Below are 16,719 nucleotides of genomic sequence, written 5' to 3'. Positions count from 1 at the left end.
ACTACTACTGAAGCCTGTGAGCCTAGAGCCCATGGAAGCCACTGCAATGAGAAGTCTGTGTACCACAAGGAAGAGTAGCCTCTGCTCGCCGCAACTAGAGAAAGCCCGTGCGCAGCAACAAAGACCCAATGTAGCCAAAATAATAAATAAATGAAATAAATAAAATTCACATTCCTAACTCTATTTGTGCCTAGCACAGCCATGGCTCATGTCTCCCCTAATCATTTTCCTAAGGAACAGACTAAAGTATGTCCTAACAGGAGATGAAATAAAGATCTGCCTGCAGCATTTCATTAAGATTGATGGCAATGTCTGCACTGTTATAACATACCCCGCTTGTTTTATGGACGTCTTCAGCATTGGAGAGACTGGAGAGAATTTTAGACTGATCTATGACACCAAGGGTCGCTTTGCTGTTCATTGTATTACACCTGAGGAGGCCAAGTACAAGTTGTGCATAGTGAGAAGGATCTTTGTGGGGACAAAAGGAATCCTTCATCTGATGACCCATGGTGCTTGCACTGCCCGCTACCCTGATCCCCTCATCAAGGTGACTGACACCCTTCAAACTGATTTGGAGACTGGCAAGATTACTGACTTCATCTAATTTGACACTGGTAACCTGTGCATGGTGACTGGAGGTGCTAACCTGGGAAGAATTGGTGTGATCACCAACCGGGAGAGACATCCTGGTTCTTCTGATGTAGTTCATGTGAAAGATGTCAGTGGTAACAGCTTTGCCACTGGGCTCTCCAACATTTTCGTTATTGGCAAAGGCAACAAACCATGGATCTCTCTTCCCCATGGAAAGGGTATCTGCCTTACCATTGCTGAGGAGAGGGACAAGAGACTGGCGGCCAAACAGAGTAGTGGATAAAATGATCTCTAGGTGACATGATTGGAAAAGGCTTTGTACTTAATTAAAGATAATACCACATTAAAAAAAATAAAATTCACATTCCTAGGAGAGGCTGAAACTACAATGAAGTCTTGGTTTGCTGTTCTGGGAGCAAATTACTCCATTTGGGGCTTTTTTTTTTTTTAAAAAACAATGCCAATTATATCTCAAAAAAAGTCAGTATTTCTCTAATTTTAATGTGTGAAGGAAGGTCTCCTTTAATTTCTGTTAACAATGTTTTATAATTTTCAGTATGTAGATCTTAGGTATCTTTTGTTAAATGTGTTTCTATGTATTTAATATTTTTTTCATGCTATTTTAAATCAAAAAAGTTTTATATTCCAATTTTTATTGTTAGCATATAGAAATACATATATTGCTAGTATATAGAAATACAATTATTTTTGTTTTTACCCTTGTATCTGTCATTTTGCTAAATTGTTTCTTAATTTTAGTAGTTTTGTGTAGATTCTTTAGGATTGTCTATGTCGACAATCACATTTTCTATGAATAAAGGCAGTTTTATTGATTTCCTTCCAGTCTTTTTGCCTTTTATTCATTTTTCATGCTTTATTGAAGTATACAGGACCTCTAGCATAATGTTCAGTAGAAGTTGTGAGAGTGTCATGCAGTATATCACTTAGTATGATACTAATTGTAGTTTTTTCATAAATGTCATTTATCAAATTGAGGAAATACATTTCTATTTCTAGTTTGCTGAGAGTTTTGGTCATGAATTGGTGTTAAGTTTTGTCAAATTCTTTTCCTGCATCTATTAAAATGACTATATGATTTTCCTTATTTATTTCATTAACAGGATGAATTACAGATTTGTTTTTGATTCAACATTCAAAAACTTGCATTTCTTAGAATCCACTTGGCCATGATATATAATCATTTTTATATGTTGCAGGATTCTATTTATTAATATTTTATTGAAGAATTTTTCTTCTAAGTGTGACAGATTGGTATTTTTCTTCCTTAAATATTTGATAGGACTCACCAATGAAATCATCTAGGCCTATAGTTTTCTTTGTGGGAAGTTCTTGGTTATGATTAGTTAATAGATTTATGTTGTGGTAGATGATCTCCAAAGCTGGATGTCATCCATTTCTTCCCTTTCTGTGTGCATGCCTCTACATACACCACCCTCACTTGAGGCTGGGGTGGTCTTTTATTTATTTATTTTTAACATCTTTATTAGAGTATAATTGCTTTACAATGCTGTGTTAGTTTCTGCTGTACAACAAAGTGAATCAGCTATATGTACACATTTATCTCCATATCCCCTCCCCCTTGAGCTTCCCTCCCACCCTCTATATCCCACCCCTCTAGATAGTCACAAAGCATTGAGCTGATCTCCCTGTGCTATACAACAGCTTCCCACTAGCTATTTTACACTTGTTAGGGTATATATGTCAATACTACTCTCTCACTTTGTTCCACCTTCCCCTTCCTGCCCTGTGTCCTCAAGTCTGTTCTCTATGTCTGCATCTTTATTCCTGTCCTGCCACTAGGTTCATCAGTACCATTTTTCTAGATTCCATATATATATACGTTAGCATATGATATTTGTTTTTCTCTTTCTGACATTTCACTCTGTATGACAGACTCTAGGTCCATCCACCTCACTACAAATAACTCAATTTCATTCCTTTAAACGGCTGAGTAATATTCCATTGTATATATATGCCACATCTTCTTTATCCATTCATCTGTTGATGAACATTTAGGTTGCTTCCATGTCCTGGCTATTGTAAATAGAACTGCATTAACATTCTGGTACATGACTCTTTTTGAATTATGGTTTTCTCAGGGTGTATGCCCAGTAGTGGGATTGCTGGGTCATATGGTAGTTTTATTTTTAGTTTTTTAAGGAACCTCCATAGTGTTCTCCATAGTGGCTGTATCAATTTACATTCTCACCAACAGTGCAAGAGGGTTCCCTTTTCTCCATACCATCTCCAGTATTTATTGTTTCTAGATTTTTTGATGATGGCCATTCTGACTGGTGTGAGGTGATGCCTCATTGTGGTTTTGATTTGCCTTTCTCTAATGATTAGTGATGTTGCGCGTCCTATCATATGTTTGTTGGCAATCTGTTTGTCTTCTTTGGAGAAATAACTATTTAGGTCTTCTGCCCATTTTTGGACTGGGTTTTTTTTTTTATTTTTATTTTTTTATTTTTTTTATTTTTTTTATTGAGCTGCATGAGCTGATTGTATATTTTGGGGATTAGTCCTTTGTCAGTTGCTTCATCAGCAAATATTTTCTCCCATTCTGAGGGTTGTCTTTTCAACTTGTTTATGGTTTCCTTTGCTGTGCAAAAGCTTTTAAGTTTCATTAGGTCCCATTTGTTTATTTTTGTTTTTATTTCCATTTCTCTAGGAGGTGGGTCAAAAAGGATCTTGCTGTGATTTATGTCATAGAGTGTTCTGTCTATGTTTTCCTCTAAGAGTTTTATAGTGTCAGGCCTTATATTTAGGTCATTTAATCCATTTTGAGTTTATTTTTGTATGGTGTTCGGAAGTGTTCTAATTTCATTCTTTTACATGAAGCTGTCCAGTTCTTCCAGTTCCTCTTTTTGAAGAGGCTGTCTTTTCTCCATTGTATATTCTTGCCTCCTTTGTCAAAGATAAGGTGACCATATGTGTGTAGGTTTATATCTGGGCTTCTATCCTGTTCCATTGATCTATATTTCTGTTTTTGTGCCAGTACCATACTGTCTTGATTACTGTAGCTTTGTAGTATAGTCTGAAGTCCGGGAGCCTGATTCCTCCAGCTCCGTTTTTCTTTCTCAAGATTTCTTTAGCTATTCAGGGTCTTTTGTGTTTCCATACAAATTGTGGAATTTTTTGTTCTAGTTCTGTGAAAAATCCCATTGGTAATATGATAGGGATTGCATTGAATGTGTAGATTGCTTTGGGTAGCATAGTCATTTTCACTATGTTGATTCTTCCAATCCAAGAACATGGTATCTCCCCATCTGTCTCTATCATCTTTGATTTCTTTCATCAGTGTCTTGCAGTTTTCTGCATACGGGTCTTTTGCCTCCTTAGGTAGTTTATTCCTAGGTATTTTATTGTTTTTGTTGCAGTAGTAAATGGGAGTGTTTCCTTAATTTCTCTTTCTGATTTTTCATTGTCAGTGTATAGGAATGCAAGAGATTTCTGTGCATTAATTTTGTATCCTGTTACTTTACCAAATTCATTGATTACCTCTAGTAGTTTTCTGGTAGCATCTTTAGGATTCTCTATGTATAGTATCATGTCATCTGCAAACAGTGACAGTTTTACTTCTTCTTTTCCAATTTTCATTCTTTTTATTACTTTTTTCTCTGATTGCCATGGCTAAACTTCCAAAACTATGTTAAATAATAGTGGTGAGAGTGGGCACCCTTGTCTTGTCCCTAACCTTAGAGGAAATGCTTTCAGTTTTTCACCATTAAGAATGATGTTTGCTGTGGGTTTGTCATATATGGCTTTTATTATGTTGAGGTAGGTTCCCTCTATGCCCACTTTCTGGATAGTTTTTATCATAAATGGGTGTTGAATTTTGTCAAATGCTTTTTTTGCATCTGAGATTATCATATGGTTTTTATCTTTCAATTTGTTAATATGGTTTATCACATTGATTGATTTGCGTATATTGACAAATCCTTGCATTTCTGGGATAAAACCTGCTTGATCATGGTGTATGATCCTTTTAATGTGCTGTTGGATTCTTTTTGCTAGTATTTTGTTGAGATTTTTACATCTATGTTCATCAATGATACTGACCTGTAATTTTCTTTTTTTGTGACATCTTTGGTTTTGGTGTCAGGGTGATGGTGGCCTCGTAGAGTGAGTTTGGGAGTGTTCCTCCCACTGCTATACATTGGAAGAGTTTGAGAAGGATAGGTGCTAGCTCTTCTCTAAATGTTTGATAGAATTTGCCCGTGAAGCCATCTGGTCCTGGGCTTTTGTTTGTTGGAAGATTTTTAATCACAGTCTCAATTTCAGTGCTTGTGATTGGTCTGTTCGTAATTTCTATTTCTTCCTGGTTCAGTCTTGGAAGGTTGTAGTTTTCTGAGAATTTGTCCATTTCTTCCAGGTTGTCCATTTTATTGGCATATAGTTCCTTGTAGGCGTCTCTAATGATCCTTTGTATTTCTGCAGTGTCAGTTGTTACTTCTCCTTTTTCATTTCTAATTCTATTGATTTGAGTCTTCTCCCTTTTTTTCCCTGATGATTCTGGCTAATGTTTTATCAATTTTGTTTATCTTCTCAATGAACCAGCTTTTAGTTTTTTTGATCTTTTCTATCATTTCCTTCATTTCTTTTCATTTTTTTCTGATCTGATATTTATTATTTCTTTCTGCTAACTTTAGGGTTTTGTTGCTGTTATTCTTCTTCTTCTTTCTCTAGTTGCTTTAGGTGTAAGGTTAGGTTGTTTATTTGAGATTTTTCTTGTTTATTGAGGTAGGATTGTATTCCTATCAACTTCCCTGTTAGAACTGCTTTTGCTCCATCCCATAGGTTGTGGGTCATTGTATTTTCATTGTCATTTGTTCCTAGGTATTTTTAAATTTCCTGTTTGATTTCTTCAGTGATCTCTTGGTTATTTAGTAGTGTATTGTTTTGCCTCCATCTGTTTGTATTTTTTACAGTTTTTTTTTCCTATAATTGATATCTAGTCTCTTAGCATTGTTGTCGGAAAAGATGCTCAATACAATTTCAATTTTCTTAAATTTACCAAGGCTTGATTTGCGACCCAAGATGTGATCTATCCTGGAGAATGTTCTGTGTGCACTTGAGAAGAAATTGTTTTCTGTTGTTTTTGGATGGAATGTCCTGTGGATATCAATTAAGTCCATCTGGTCTAATATGTCATTTAAGGCTTCCATTTCTTTATTTATTTTATGTTTGGATGATCTGTCCATTGGTGTAAGTGGGGTGTTAAAGTCCCCTACTATTATTGTGTTACTGTCAATTTTCCCCCTTATGGCTGTTAGCATTTGCCTTATGTATTGAGGTGCTCCTATGTTGGGTGAATAAATATTTAAAATTGTTATATCTTCTTCTTGGATTGATCCCTTGATCATTATGTAGTGTCCTTCTTTGTCTCTTGTAATAGTCTTTATTTTAAATCCCATTTTCTCTGATATGAGTATTGTCACTGCAGCTTTCTTTTGATTTCCATTTGCATGGAATATCTTTCTCCATCCCCTCACTTTCAGTCTGTATGTGTCTCTAGGTTTGAAGTGGGTCTCTTGTAGACCACATATATATGGATCTTGTTTTTGTATCCATTCACCCAGTCTGTGTATTTTGGTTGGAGCATTTAATCCATTTACATTTAAGGTAATTATTGATATGTATGTTCCTATTACCATTTTCTTAATTGTTTTGGGTTTGTTTTTGTAGGTCTTTCCCTTCTCTTGTGTTTTCTGTCTAGAGAAGTTCTTTTAGCATTTGTTGTAAAGCTGGTTTGGTGGTGTTGAATTCTCTTAACTTTCACTTGTCTGTGGAACTTTTGATTTCTCCATTGAATCTGAATGAGATCCTTGCTAGGTCGAGTAATCTTCATTGTAGGTTTTTCCCTTTCATCACTTTAAATATATCCTGCCACTCTCTTCTGGCCTGCACAGTTTCTGCTGAAAGATCAGCTGTTAACCTCATAGAGATTCCCTTGTATATTATTTGTTGCTTTTCCCTTGCTGCTTTTAATATTGTTTGTTTGTTTAATTTTTGTTAGTAAGATTAATATGTGTCTTGGCGTGTTTCTCCTTGTGTTTATCCTGTATGGGACTCTCTGTGCTTCCTGGATTGATTGACTATTTCCTTTCCCATGTTGGGGAAGTTTTTGACTATGATCTCTTCAAATATTTTCTCAGACCCTTTCTCTTTCTCTTCTCCTTCTGGGATCCCTATAATTCGAATGTTGGTGCATTTAACTTTGTCCCAGAGATCTCTGAGGCTGTCCTCAATTCTTTTCATTCTTTTTTCTTTATTCTGCTTTGTGGCAGTTATTTCCACCACTCTATCTTCCAGCTCACTTTACCATTCTTCTGCCTCAGTTATCCTGCTATTGATTCCGTCTAGAGCATTTTTAACTTCAGTTATTGTGTTATTCATTACTGTTTGTTTGTTCTTTCGTTTTTCTAGATCATTGTTAAATGTTTCTTGTATTTTCTCCATTCCATTTCCGGGATTTTGGATCATCTTTACTATCATTACTCTTAATTCCTTTTCTGGTAGTTTGCCTATTTCCTCTTCATTTATTTGGTCTTGTGGGTTTTATCTTGCTCCTTTGCCTGCAAGATATTTCTCTGTCTTCTCATTTTGTCTAATTATAGTGTTTGAGGTCTCCTGTCCTTAGGCTGCACAGTTGTAGTTCTTCTTGCTTCTGTTTTTTGCCTTTGGTGGTTAGGTTGGTCCAGTGGCTTGCATAGGCTTTCTGATGGGAGGGACTGGTGCCTGTGTTCTCGTGGATGGAGCTGAGTCTTTTCCCTCTGATGAGTAGGGCTATGTCAGGTGGTGTGTTTTGGGGTGTCTGTGAGCTTAGTATGACTTTAGGTAGTCTGTGTATTGATGGGTGGGTTTGTGTTCCTGTCTTGTTTGTTGTTTGGTGTGAGGTGTCCGGCACTGGGAGCTGCAGGCAGTTTGGTGGAGCCAGGTCTTGGATTCAGATAGAGGCCTCCAAGAGAGCTCTCAGTGATTAATCGTCCCTGGGGCCATGAATTCTCTAGTGGTCCAGCATCCTGGACTTGGTGCTCCCACCATAGAGCCTCAGGCCTGACTTCAATTTGGGGAACCAAGACCCCACAAGTTGCTCATCCCAGCAATAAAGGGGAGTAAAAAAACCTTTTTTTAATTAAAAAAATGATAACAAACCCCCAGACAAATGGTAAATAGTAAAATCAAACAAACAAAAATAGAAACAAGGAAATATGCACACACACAAAAGAAACAAAAACAGAACCAAATAAAACAGAAAGCAAGAGAACAATCAGACAGACAAGAGAATCCAAGAACAAAATCAAACAATTAAAAAGAAAACTAACAAAAACACAAAACCAGAAAACAAAACCAAAGCAGAGTGAGGTTGGGGTGATTAAGACTTACTTTGACAAATGGAATACGGGAAAGTGATGCTGTGTCAGTTCCACATGTATCCCTTAAGAGCCCTGGCCGCTCATTCTTTCCCTCTCAAAGTCAGCCACAATGTAGAAAATATGACTACTCTGAGGTTGCACTGCTAAGAGGGAGCTCAAGAGGACAGACCATCTGAAGGAGCACTGAGGTACCAGACATGTGAGTAATGCATCCATGGACCTTCCAGCTTTGCCCAGCTGCTGGCTGAAAGTGGCAGAGTGAGTCATCCCAACCAACACCATTTGGAGAACCACCCAACTGAAGTCAATTATTTTAGCAACAACAAAATGATTGTGATTTTTGTTATTTTAAGTTGCTAATTTTGCAGACTGGTTATGAAGCAATAGGAAACTGAAAAGCAGGGCTTTCCATGTTTTCTCATTTTTCGTGTGTCATTTTTGGTTGTGTTTCAAGGAATGTGTCCATTTCATCTAAATTGTTGAGTTTATTATCATAAAGTAGTTTATAACATTTCCTTATTCTTTGAATATCTGTTGACTCTGTGGTGATATCTTCTGGTTTAGATGTTTTGTAAGTTTTCCTCTTTTTCTTGATTAGTTTTGCAGGGTTTTAAAAAATTTTTGTTAAGCATTTCAAAGAGCTATATTTTGGCTTTATATTTTTATTTGCTTCTTTTTTATTTAATTGATTTTGGCTTTTTATCATTTCTTTCTCTCTACTCACTGTGGGGTTAATATGTTCTTCCTTTTTAGATTGTTAAGGTGTAAATTTGAACTACTGATTTTTTTATATGAAAATATATTTTTAACATCTTTAATGGCGTATAATTGCTTTACAATGGTGTGTTAGTTTCTTCTTTATAACAAAGTGAATCAGCTATACATATACATATATCCCCATATTTCCTCCCTCTTGTGTCTCCCTCCCACCCTCCCTATCCCACCCCTCTAGATGGTGACAAAGCACTGAGCTGATCTCCCCGTGTTATGCAGCTGCTTCCCACTAGCTATCTATTTTACACTTGGTAGTGTATACAAGTCCATGCCACTCTCTCACTTCATCCCAGTTTACCCTTCCACCTCCCCATGTCCTCAAGTCTATTCTCTATGTCTGTGTCTTTATTCCTGTCCTGCCCCTAAGTTCTTCAGAACCTCTTTTTTTTTTTTTTTTAGATTCCATATATATGTGTTAGCATATGCTATTTGTTTTTCTCTTTCTGTCTTACTTCACTCTGTATGACAGACTCTAGGTTCATCCACCTCACTACAAATAACTCAATTTCATTTCTTTTTATGGCTAATATTCCATTGTATATATGTGCCACGTCTTCTTTATTCACTGTCAATGGACACTTACGTTGCTTCCATGTCCTGGCTATTGTAAATAGAGCTGCAATGAATGAACTATTGATCTTTAATCTTTGCTTTTCTTCTATTATAGACATTTATAACTGTATATTTCCTTGTAGGCACTGCTTTAGCCTCATCTCATAAAATTTGTTATTTTTTGTTTTTATCATCATTCAGTTAAATTATTTTCTAATTTCCCTACTAATTTTTTTGTCATGAGTATTTAAAAGAATGCTGCTTACTTTTCAAATATTTGGGAGGATTTTCTAGGTATCTATTTTTCTTGATTTTAAATCTAATTCCATTGTGCTCAGGAAACACACTCTGAAAGATTTTAATCTTTTGCCATTTTACTGAGACTTGTTTTATTACTCAGCATATGGTCTATTTTGGTAAACGTTCATGTGCACTTGAAAAAAAGGTGTATTTAAAAATTGCTCAGTGAAATATTCTGAAAATGTCAGTTAGATCAAGATTGTTGATAATGTTGTTCAGATCTTTTATATCTTTACTTTTTTTTTGTCTCCTCATTCTGCAAATTACTGAGGTAGAGGTGTCAAAATCTCCAGTCATGATCAGGGAATTGTCTATTTTTCTCTTTCCTTTAGTCAGTTTTTGCTTTATGAATTTTGAAGCTCAGTTATTATGTACAAAGTTAAGATTTTAACAACTTCCTGCTGAGCTAACTCTTTTGTTATAATGAAATGTCCCTCTTTATCTGTGGAAATACTCTTTGCCTTGAAGTCTACCTCATCTTATTTTAATATAACCCTACCAGATTTCTTATTTTTACCATTTTCATCTTTTTCCATCCTTTTACCTTCAATCTGTGTCTTTATATTTCACATTCATACAGTTGGGTAATGTTTTTAAAAAGTTTACTCTGACAATCATTTCCTTTGAACTAGAGTATTTGGTTCATTTTTACTAAATTATATAGTGGATTTTAAGTCTAACATCTAGTTATTTTATAAAAATTTTATTATCTTTGGCTGCATTGGGTCTTAGTTGTGGCACACAGGATCTTCGTTGAGGCATGTGGGATCTTTTGTTGCAGCGTGTGGGCTCTTCAATGTGGTGCATAGGTTTCTCTCTAGTTGTGGCATGCAGGTTTTCTATCTTTAGTTGTGGTGCCTGGGTTCAAGAGCACATGGGCTCTGTAGTTTGCAGCATGCAGGCTCTAGTTGAGGTGTGCAAGCTCAGTAGTTGTGGCACACGGACTTAGTTGCCCCACGGCATGTGGGATCTTAGTTCTCTGATCAGGGATCGAACCTGCGTCACTTGCATTGCAGGGCAGATTCTCTACCACTGGACCACCAGGGAAGTCCCTAGTTATTTGTTTTATATTTGTTCCATCTGCTTTGTGTTCCTCTTCCTCTTTTGTAGAATTCTTTTGGATGAATTGAATACTTCATATTCTTTTTTCATCTCCTTTATTGGCATCAAAGCTATTCCTCTTTTTTATTTTTATTTTTTATTAGTTGCTTTAAGGATTATAATATGTGTTCTTAATTTATCACAGTCTAATTGTAATTATTATTGTTTCATTTCACACATTATTATTTACACTTCACAAATATAAGAAACTAATAGCAGTATAACTTTATTTTCCTCTTCATCCTTTGTGATATTGTCATAATTTTAATTATATGCATATTATAAATCTCAATTTGTAATGCTATTATTTTCACTTTAAATGGACATTTGTCTTTTAAGGAAATTAAGGGGAAAGCTAGTGTTTTAAATTTACATTTAACATTTTTCAGTGTTTGTCATTTCTTCCTATAGATCTGTGTTTCCATTTGGTGTCATTTACCTTTAGCCTAAGAACTCTTTTTAGTAGTTCTTATAGTGCCGGTCTGCTTGTAACCAATTCTTCCAACTTTAAAAAAATCTGAAATGTTTTTAATTTCACCCTCATTTTTAAAGAATATTTTTGTTGGATACAAAATTCTTAGATTACAATTTTTTCTTTCTTCATTTCAGTGTTATTCTGTGATCTTCTTATCTCCCTTGTTTCTAATGAGAAGGTAATTGTCTTTGTGTCCGTGCTTCTGCATATTTATTTTGTCATTTTGCCCTGATTGCTTTCAAAGTTTTCTCTTCATCTTTGGTTTTCAGCAGTTTGATTATAATGTACTTACTTGTAGTTTTCACTGTATTTATCCTGCTTGGGGGTTCATTTAGTTTCTTGAATTGGTAAGTTGATGCTTTTCACTACATTTAGGAAAATTTCAGTCATCATTTTTTCAAAAAATTGTTTCTTTCCTACTCTTTCTCTGCTTTCCTCTGAGACTTGAATTGGACTTATGTTAGACTATTTAACATTGTCCCACAGGTCACTGGGACTCTGTTCATGTTTTTAAATTAAAAAATTTTTTTTTTCAGAGTGGAAATTTTTATGAACCTATCTCTAGTTCATTTGCTCTTTCTCTTGTCATCTTATATTTGCTTTTAAGCCAATCTAGTAAATTTTTGATTTCTGATATTTTCTTTTCAGTTCTAGAATTTCCATTTGTTTCTTTTTTATAATTTCTATTTCTCTGTGGACATTTCTTATATGTTCACTCATTAGGACCATATTTTTCTTTAAGTTTTTAACATATTTGGAATAGCTTTTACAAAAATCCTTGTGTGCTGATTCTAACATCTGAGTCATCTCAGGATCTGTTTCTAACTGCTTTTTTTTCTTGATTATGAGTCATAGTTTTTGCTTCTTTTCATGCCTAGTAATTGTTTACTGTATCCCTGGACATTGTAAGTTATACATTTTAAGGAATCTGGCTTATTTTTTTTCTTTAAAGAGTTTTGAGTTTTGTTCTGGCAGACAGTTAATTTACTGGTAGCTCTCCTTGATCCTTTTGAGGTTTAGTTTTAGGCTTTGCTAGGGCAGGGCTGTTGTATTTATCTGTTGCTGGGTAACAAATTACCCCAAAACTTAGCACTTTAAAACAACTTTTATTATCACACCATTTCTGAGGATCAGGAATCTGGGAGTGACTTGGTTTGATGGTTCTGGCTCAAGGTCTCTTATGATGTTGCAGTCAAACCGTCATTTGGGGGCTGTAGTCATCTAAGGCCCCATCATAGTTGCAAAATATGCTTTCAAGAGCACTCATGTGCTTGTTGGCAGATCTATTCCCATTGCTGGCTATGACAGAGGCCTCTGTCCCTCTTCATTTGGACTTCTCCATGGGGGGGGGGCTAGATAAAGTTATAAATAACACGTGAGGATCATTGAGGAGGGGGCTACCAGCTGCTACAAGGGTCTAGAGTAGCACTTACTCTAGGTTAGGGTTTCTCAACCTTGACAATATTGACATTTTGCGCTGGAAAATTCTTCACTGTGTGGGATTATCTTGTGTACTGTAGGATATTTAGTAACATCCCTGGCTCTACACACTAGATGGCAGTAGTGCTTCCTATCATGACAGTGAAAAAAGGTCTCCAGACTTTACCAAATGTCCTTTGGGGGAGGGGCAAAAATCACTTCTCCCCTCCAACTGACAGCCACTTCTCTAGGACCCGAATCTTATTTGTGAGATGTGGGATAAATATTCTGTCACAGATCAGTGTCTTAATGAGGTCTCTTTAATCTGGTTGGGCTAGAACTCCAATGACTCCTAGCACTGTGTGACCTTTAGTATCGCAGCTCTGCTTTCAACCATGCGTCAACTGCTTTCTGCTGTGTCTTTCTGTTTTTCTCTGTACATGTGCAGCGCAGGTCTCATCCAGTTCCCTTCTCTATGCTAGTCAACTCTTTTTTTGGTTAATTAATTAATTAATTAATTTTTTGGCTGCAGTGGGTCTTCATTGCTGCACATGGGCTTTCTCTCATTTCGGTGAGCCGGTGTTTTACTCTTTGTTGCAGTACGCGGGCTTCTCATTGCGGTGGCTTCTCATGTTGTGGAGCACAGGCTTTAGGTGCGTGGACTTCAGTAGTTGTGGCACGTGGGCTCAGTAGTTGTGGCTCGTGGGCTCTAGAGTGCAGACTCAGTAGTTTTGGCTCATGGGCTTAGTTGCTCCGTGGCATGTGGGATCTTCCCAGACCAGGACTCGAATCCATGTCCCCTGCCTTGGCAGGCAGATTCTTAACCACTGCACCACCAGGGAAGTCCTGCTACTCAACTCTTCACATTTTGGGTGCTTCAACAGCCCGAAACTCTTATCTCTGCCTTTTCAACTCAGCATTTGTGCTCTCTCTGCTATTTGTGCTCTCTCTGCTATTTGTGCTGGGGCTCTTTCTTTGCCGTGGTCAGGAAATTGTCCTAAGTCAAGAGCCAGACAGCACATGGGGCTCACCTGATGTGCTTCCTTCTCTTAGGGGTTGCAATCCTGAGCTGGCTACAATAATGCTTTACAGCATTTTCCTTAGGTATTTTGTCCCGTTATATCTATTTATGGCAGAATGGCAAGAGTGATGGCAATTATTCCATTATGGCTGAAGGTACACATTCCCAGCATATTGTTGTTGTTTTTAAAGGAACCAACATTTAAAAATCAGAAGATTTCACTGCTCTGGAGAATCTCATGGGACTGACAAATGGCAGTATTTGTCCAGACTGATGGTTGCTGTTCATCTTCACATTTATGCTGTTGTTTTTCTCATTTCTATGAATCCAAGTGCCTCCACCTCTGTGTCTCACAAAAAAATGGAAAGGTATTCTGAGTGGACAGTGTGGTTTTTCTCACACATGTCCAACCTCACTTGTTTTTGTCATCCACACTTGAGCTGGTGACCCCTTTTCTGAAATTTAGGGGAAGATGAGATCCAGGGGAAGAAAACATTCTGGTGTTATCTTGGAGACTGTTTGATTTGAGCCAGTGCATCTCTCATGAATTCATTGGGCTGGGGTTAGCCACATGGCCACCACCAGGCAATTAAATGAACAGACTTCCTGAGGGATTGGCTCTGATGTGGTTATCTGAGTCTACTCAGAAGCTATTCATTTTCCTGAGGGCTCTGGAAAGAGACCCTTCAGTAGCACGTTACTGAAAGAAAACTCAAAGAGGAGAAGAACTGTGCTTCACCATATCATGGTCATCTTCTGAATCAGATCCCATTTCACCCTGTCTAGGGGTTCTGAAGGAGCAAGAACAGGCTCTATCTTAAATGGAGACCAGTGGCTTATCCCCCAGGAGGTCCCTATGCACGAAATCAGAACAATCATCACTGAATCCATAAAAGCAGGAAGAGCGTTAAACTGCACTTAAATGGGGTTTGTACATTTGAATGCCCAGAGGCGCCAGATATGCAACATAAATGAATCAAGTCAGATGTTGAACAAAATACAGTGGAGGGGTCTGTGGCCCCTGGAGGTCACCTTTCCTGGTTGGGCAATCCATTTACAGAAGTTTAAAACATGGAGCCAGTCAAACAAATCCACACCTGGGTTTGCCTGTGGACTGCCAGTTTACAGATCTGGTTCACATTCTTTATTAGTTCAGTGGAAGACACTGTTGCCAGTTTTCCCTGGGGGGCATCAGTTGTCTTGTCGGGATGTACACAGTATGGAGGAGGCTAGTTTCAGTAGCTTGGGCCATTCCTGGGGGATTTGGGTTGCACCCAAGGGCAAAGGAAGAGCCCAGCATGAGCTTCATGGTCTGGACTTGATGGCTACTCTGAGCTGTCCCCTGACGGAGGATTCCTGCCCCTCAGTATCTCATGCCTTAGGGAATGCACTCTTCTGAGAGCTTTTCTCTTTTTGTTGGAGTTGTGTGATTCTCAGTGAGTGCAGGGCTATGGAGGGGAGTGGAGGGGAGTGAAGGTAGCTCCAGGCCACCCAGCCATTCACCCTGAACTGACACTTTCCCTCAGATCACCCTAGTGGGCCTGACTCCAGCCTGCCCAGCTATGGCACACACCAATGCTGCAGTCTGAGTTGCACAGGTAGGAATGGGGGACAGGCCCACCTGAGCCCATGGGGCCAGGAGGAGAGATCACACTGAAACCCCTTCACCCCATTTCTTGGCCACAGCAAGTAGCCCTCCTCCACCCTGCAGCCATCTCTCCTATGCACACAGTCAGAAAAGCCCTCTTTTCCCTGCAGTCTCACTTTAGCTCTTCACATGCAGAGGTGTCTCCACTTTTTCTGCAAAGAGTTCCCAGCAGGGCTGGGATAGAGCTAGTGGCCCAGGCTAGTTTTTCATCCTCCCCACCTGATTGGTTACCTTACAGTGTCTTCCTGGCTTCTCTAGATTTTTCTTGGTGTTCATGAGAAAACTGTGCACACTAGTCTTTTAAATATTATATTTTTTATAAAGTGCTGATCTTAAGTATTTTACTAGGTTCAGAAAAAACAGTCCAATGCTTACATAAGATTTTTAAAAAACTATCAGAAAACTAGGAATAGAAAACTAGGACAGAAACTTCTTTAACTTCATAACAACTTCTATGTTTCAAAAGCCTTCAGCAAATAGGATACTTGGTGAAAACATATGCACTATGAACAAGGCTGGGTGATAAGGCCCATCCCCACGGTTAACACCACATTTAAGATTTGGGCACCAATGCTCTATGGAATGAACATGTCATAAGACCTGTCAGAATTGGAAGAAAAAATTAAATCCTCATTACAAGAAGAGAATAGCATCACATATATATTAAACTCAGCCGAATCAACAGACAAAATAATAGAACAAACAAGTTGCTTAAGCAGTTTTCTGGATGCACAATCAGCCTACAGACAGCAACAGCCTCCCTCTATATCAGAAACAACCATCTAAAAAGTAAGAAGTCATTGAGCTTCTTGGTTGGTGACCATGTCGAGGTGCTGGGAAGGTGCTGCACCTGGAGAAAGCATGGAAACTCTGTGCCCTTTCCCCACACATCACTTAATGCATCTCTTCCATTCAACTGTTCCTGAGTTGTGTCCTTTATAGTAAACCAATAAACAGACTGAAGGCAAAGCCTGTAATACCTTTTCTAAAACAGAATTCTCTTTTTATTGATTCAATTTCGGTGTGGAAAATACAGAAGGCTCCTTGGTTTATACATGACTTTGTAAGAGAATCAGTACTTATAAGGCTATTGAAATTCCAGGTATTGAAGCAATAGCAGAATTACCCCTGGACTACAGATGAACAGGGTTCTCTTCAAACAATCCCCAAAACAGCTGACTACTAGCCAAATTCTCCATTGGTCCTGTCAAATGATGAGACATTGCCAACCAAAGAAATTACCTTTACTGAAAAAGAAGTGAGGAAACATATACGCAGCAAATGTACTGGAAAGATGTTGATATTCAAAAGATACCATAAAGTGCTTTATAGGAACAAATTCTTAATGAAAAATGACCAAGAAATTTTAAAAAGTCACCATTTGCAATAGCAAAAAAGCATCTAGAAGTCAACCTGACAAAGAATGCAGAGGACT

The 16,719-nt window shown here is 37.7% G+C and overlaps 1 pseudogene; it reads left to right on the top strand.

Annotated features, from left to right (window-relative positions):
• Window positions 1–208: 208 nt before the first annotated feature.
• On the top strand, window positions 209–877 carry LOC131755801 (small ribosomal subunit protein eS4, X isoform-like; annotated as a pseudogene).
• Window positions 878–16,719: the final 15,842 nt, after the last annotated feature.

The sequence above is a fragment of the Kogia breviceps genome, chromosome 4 (assembly GCF_026419965.1).
Source record: "Kogia breviceps isolate mKogBre1 chromosome 4, mKogBre1 haplotype 1, whole genome shotgun sequence".
Lineage (NCBI taxonomy): Eukaryota > Metazoa > Chordata > Mammalia > Artiodactyla > Physeteridae > Kogia > Kogia breviceps.
The sequence above is the reverse complement of the archived record's forward strand: the minus strand, read 5'-3'. Positions and strand labels throughout refer to the sequence as shown.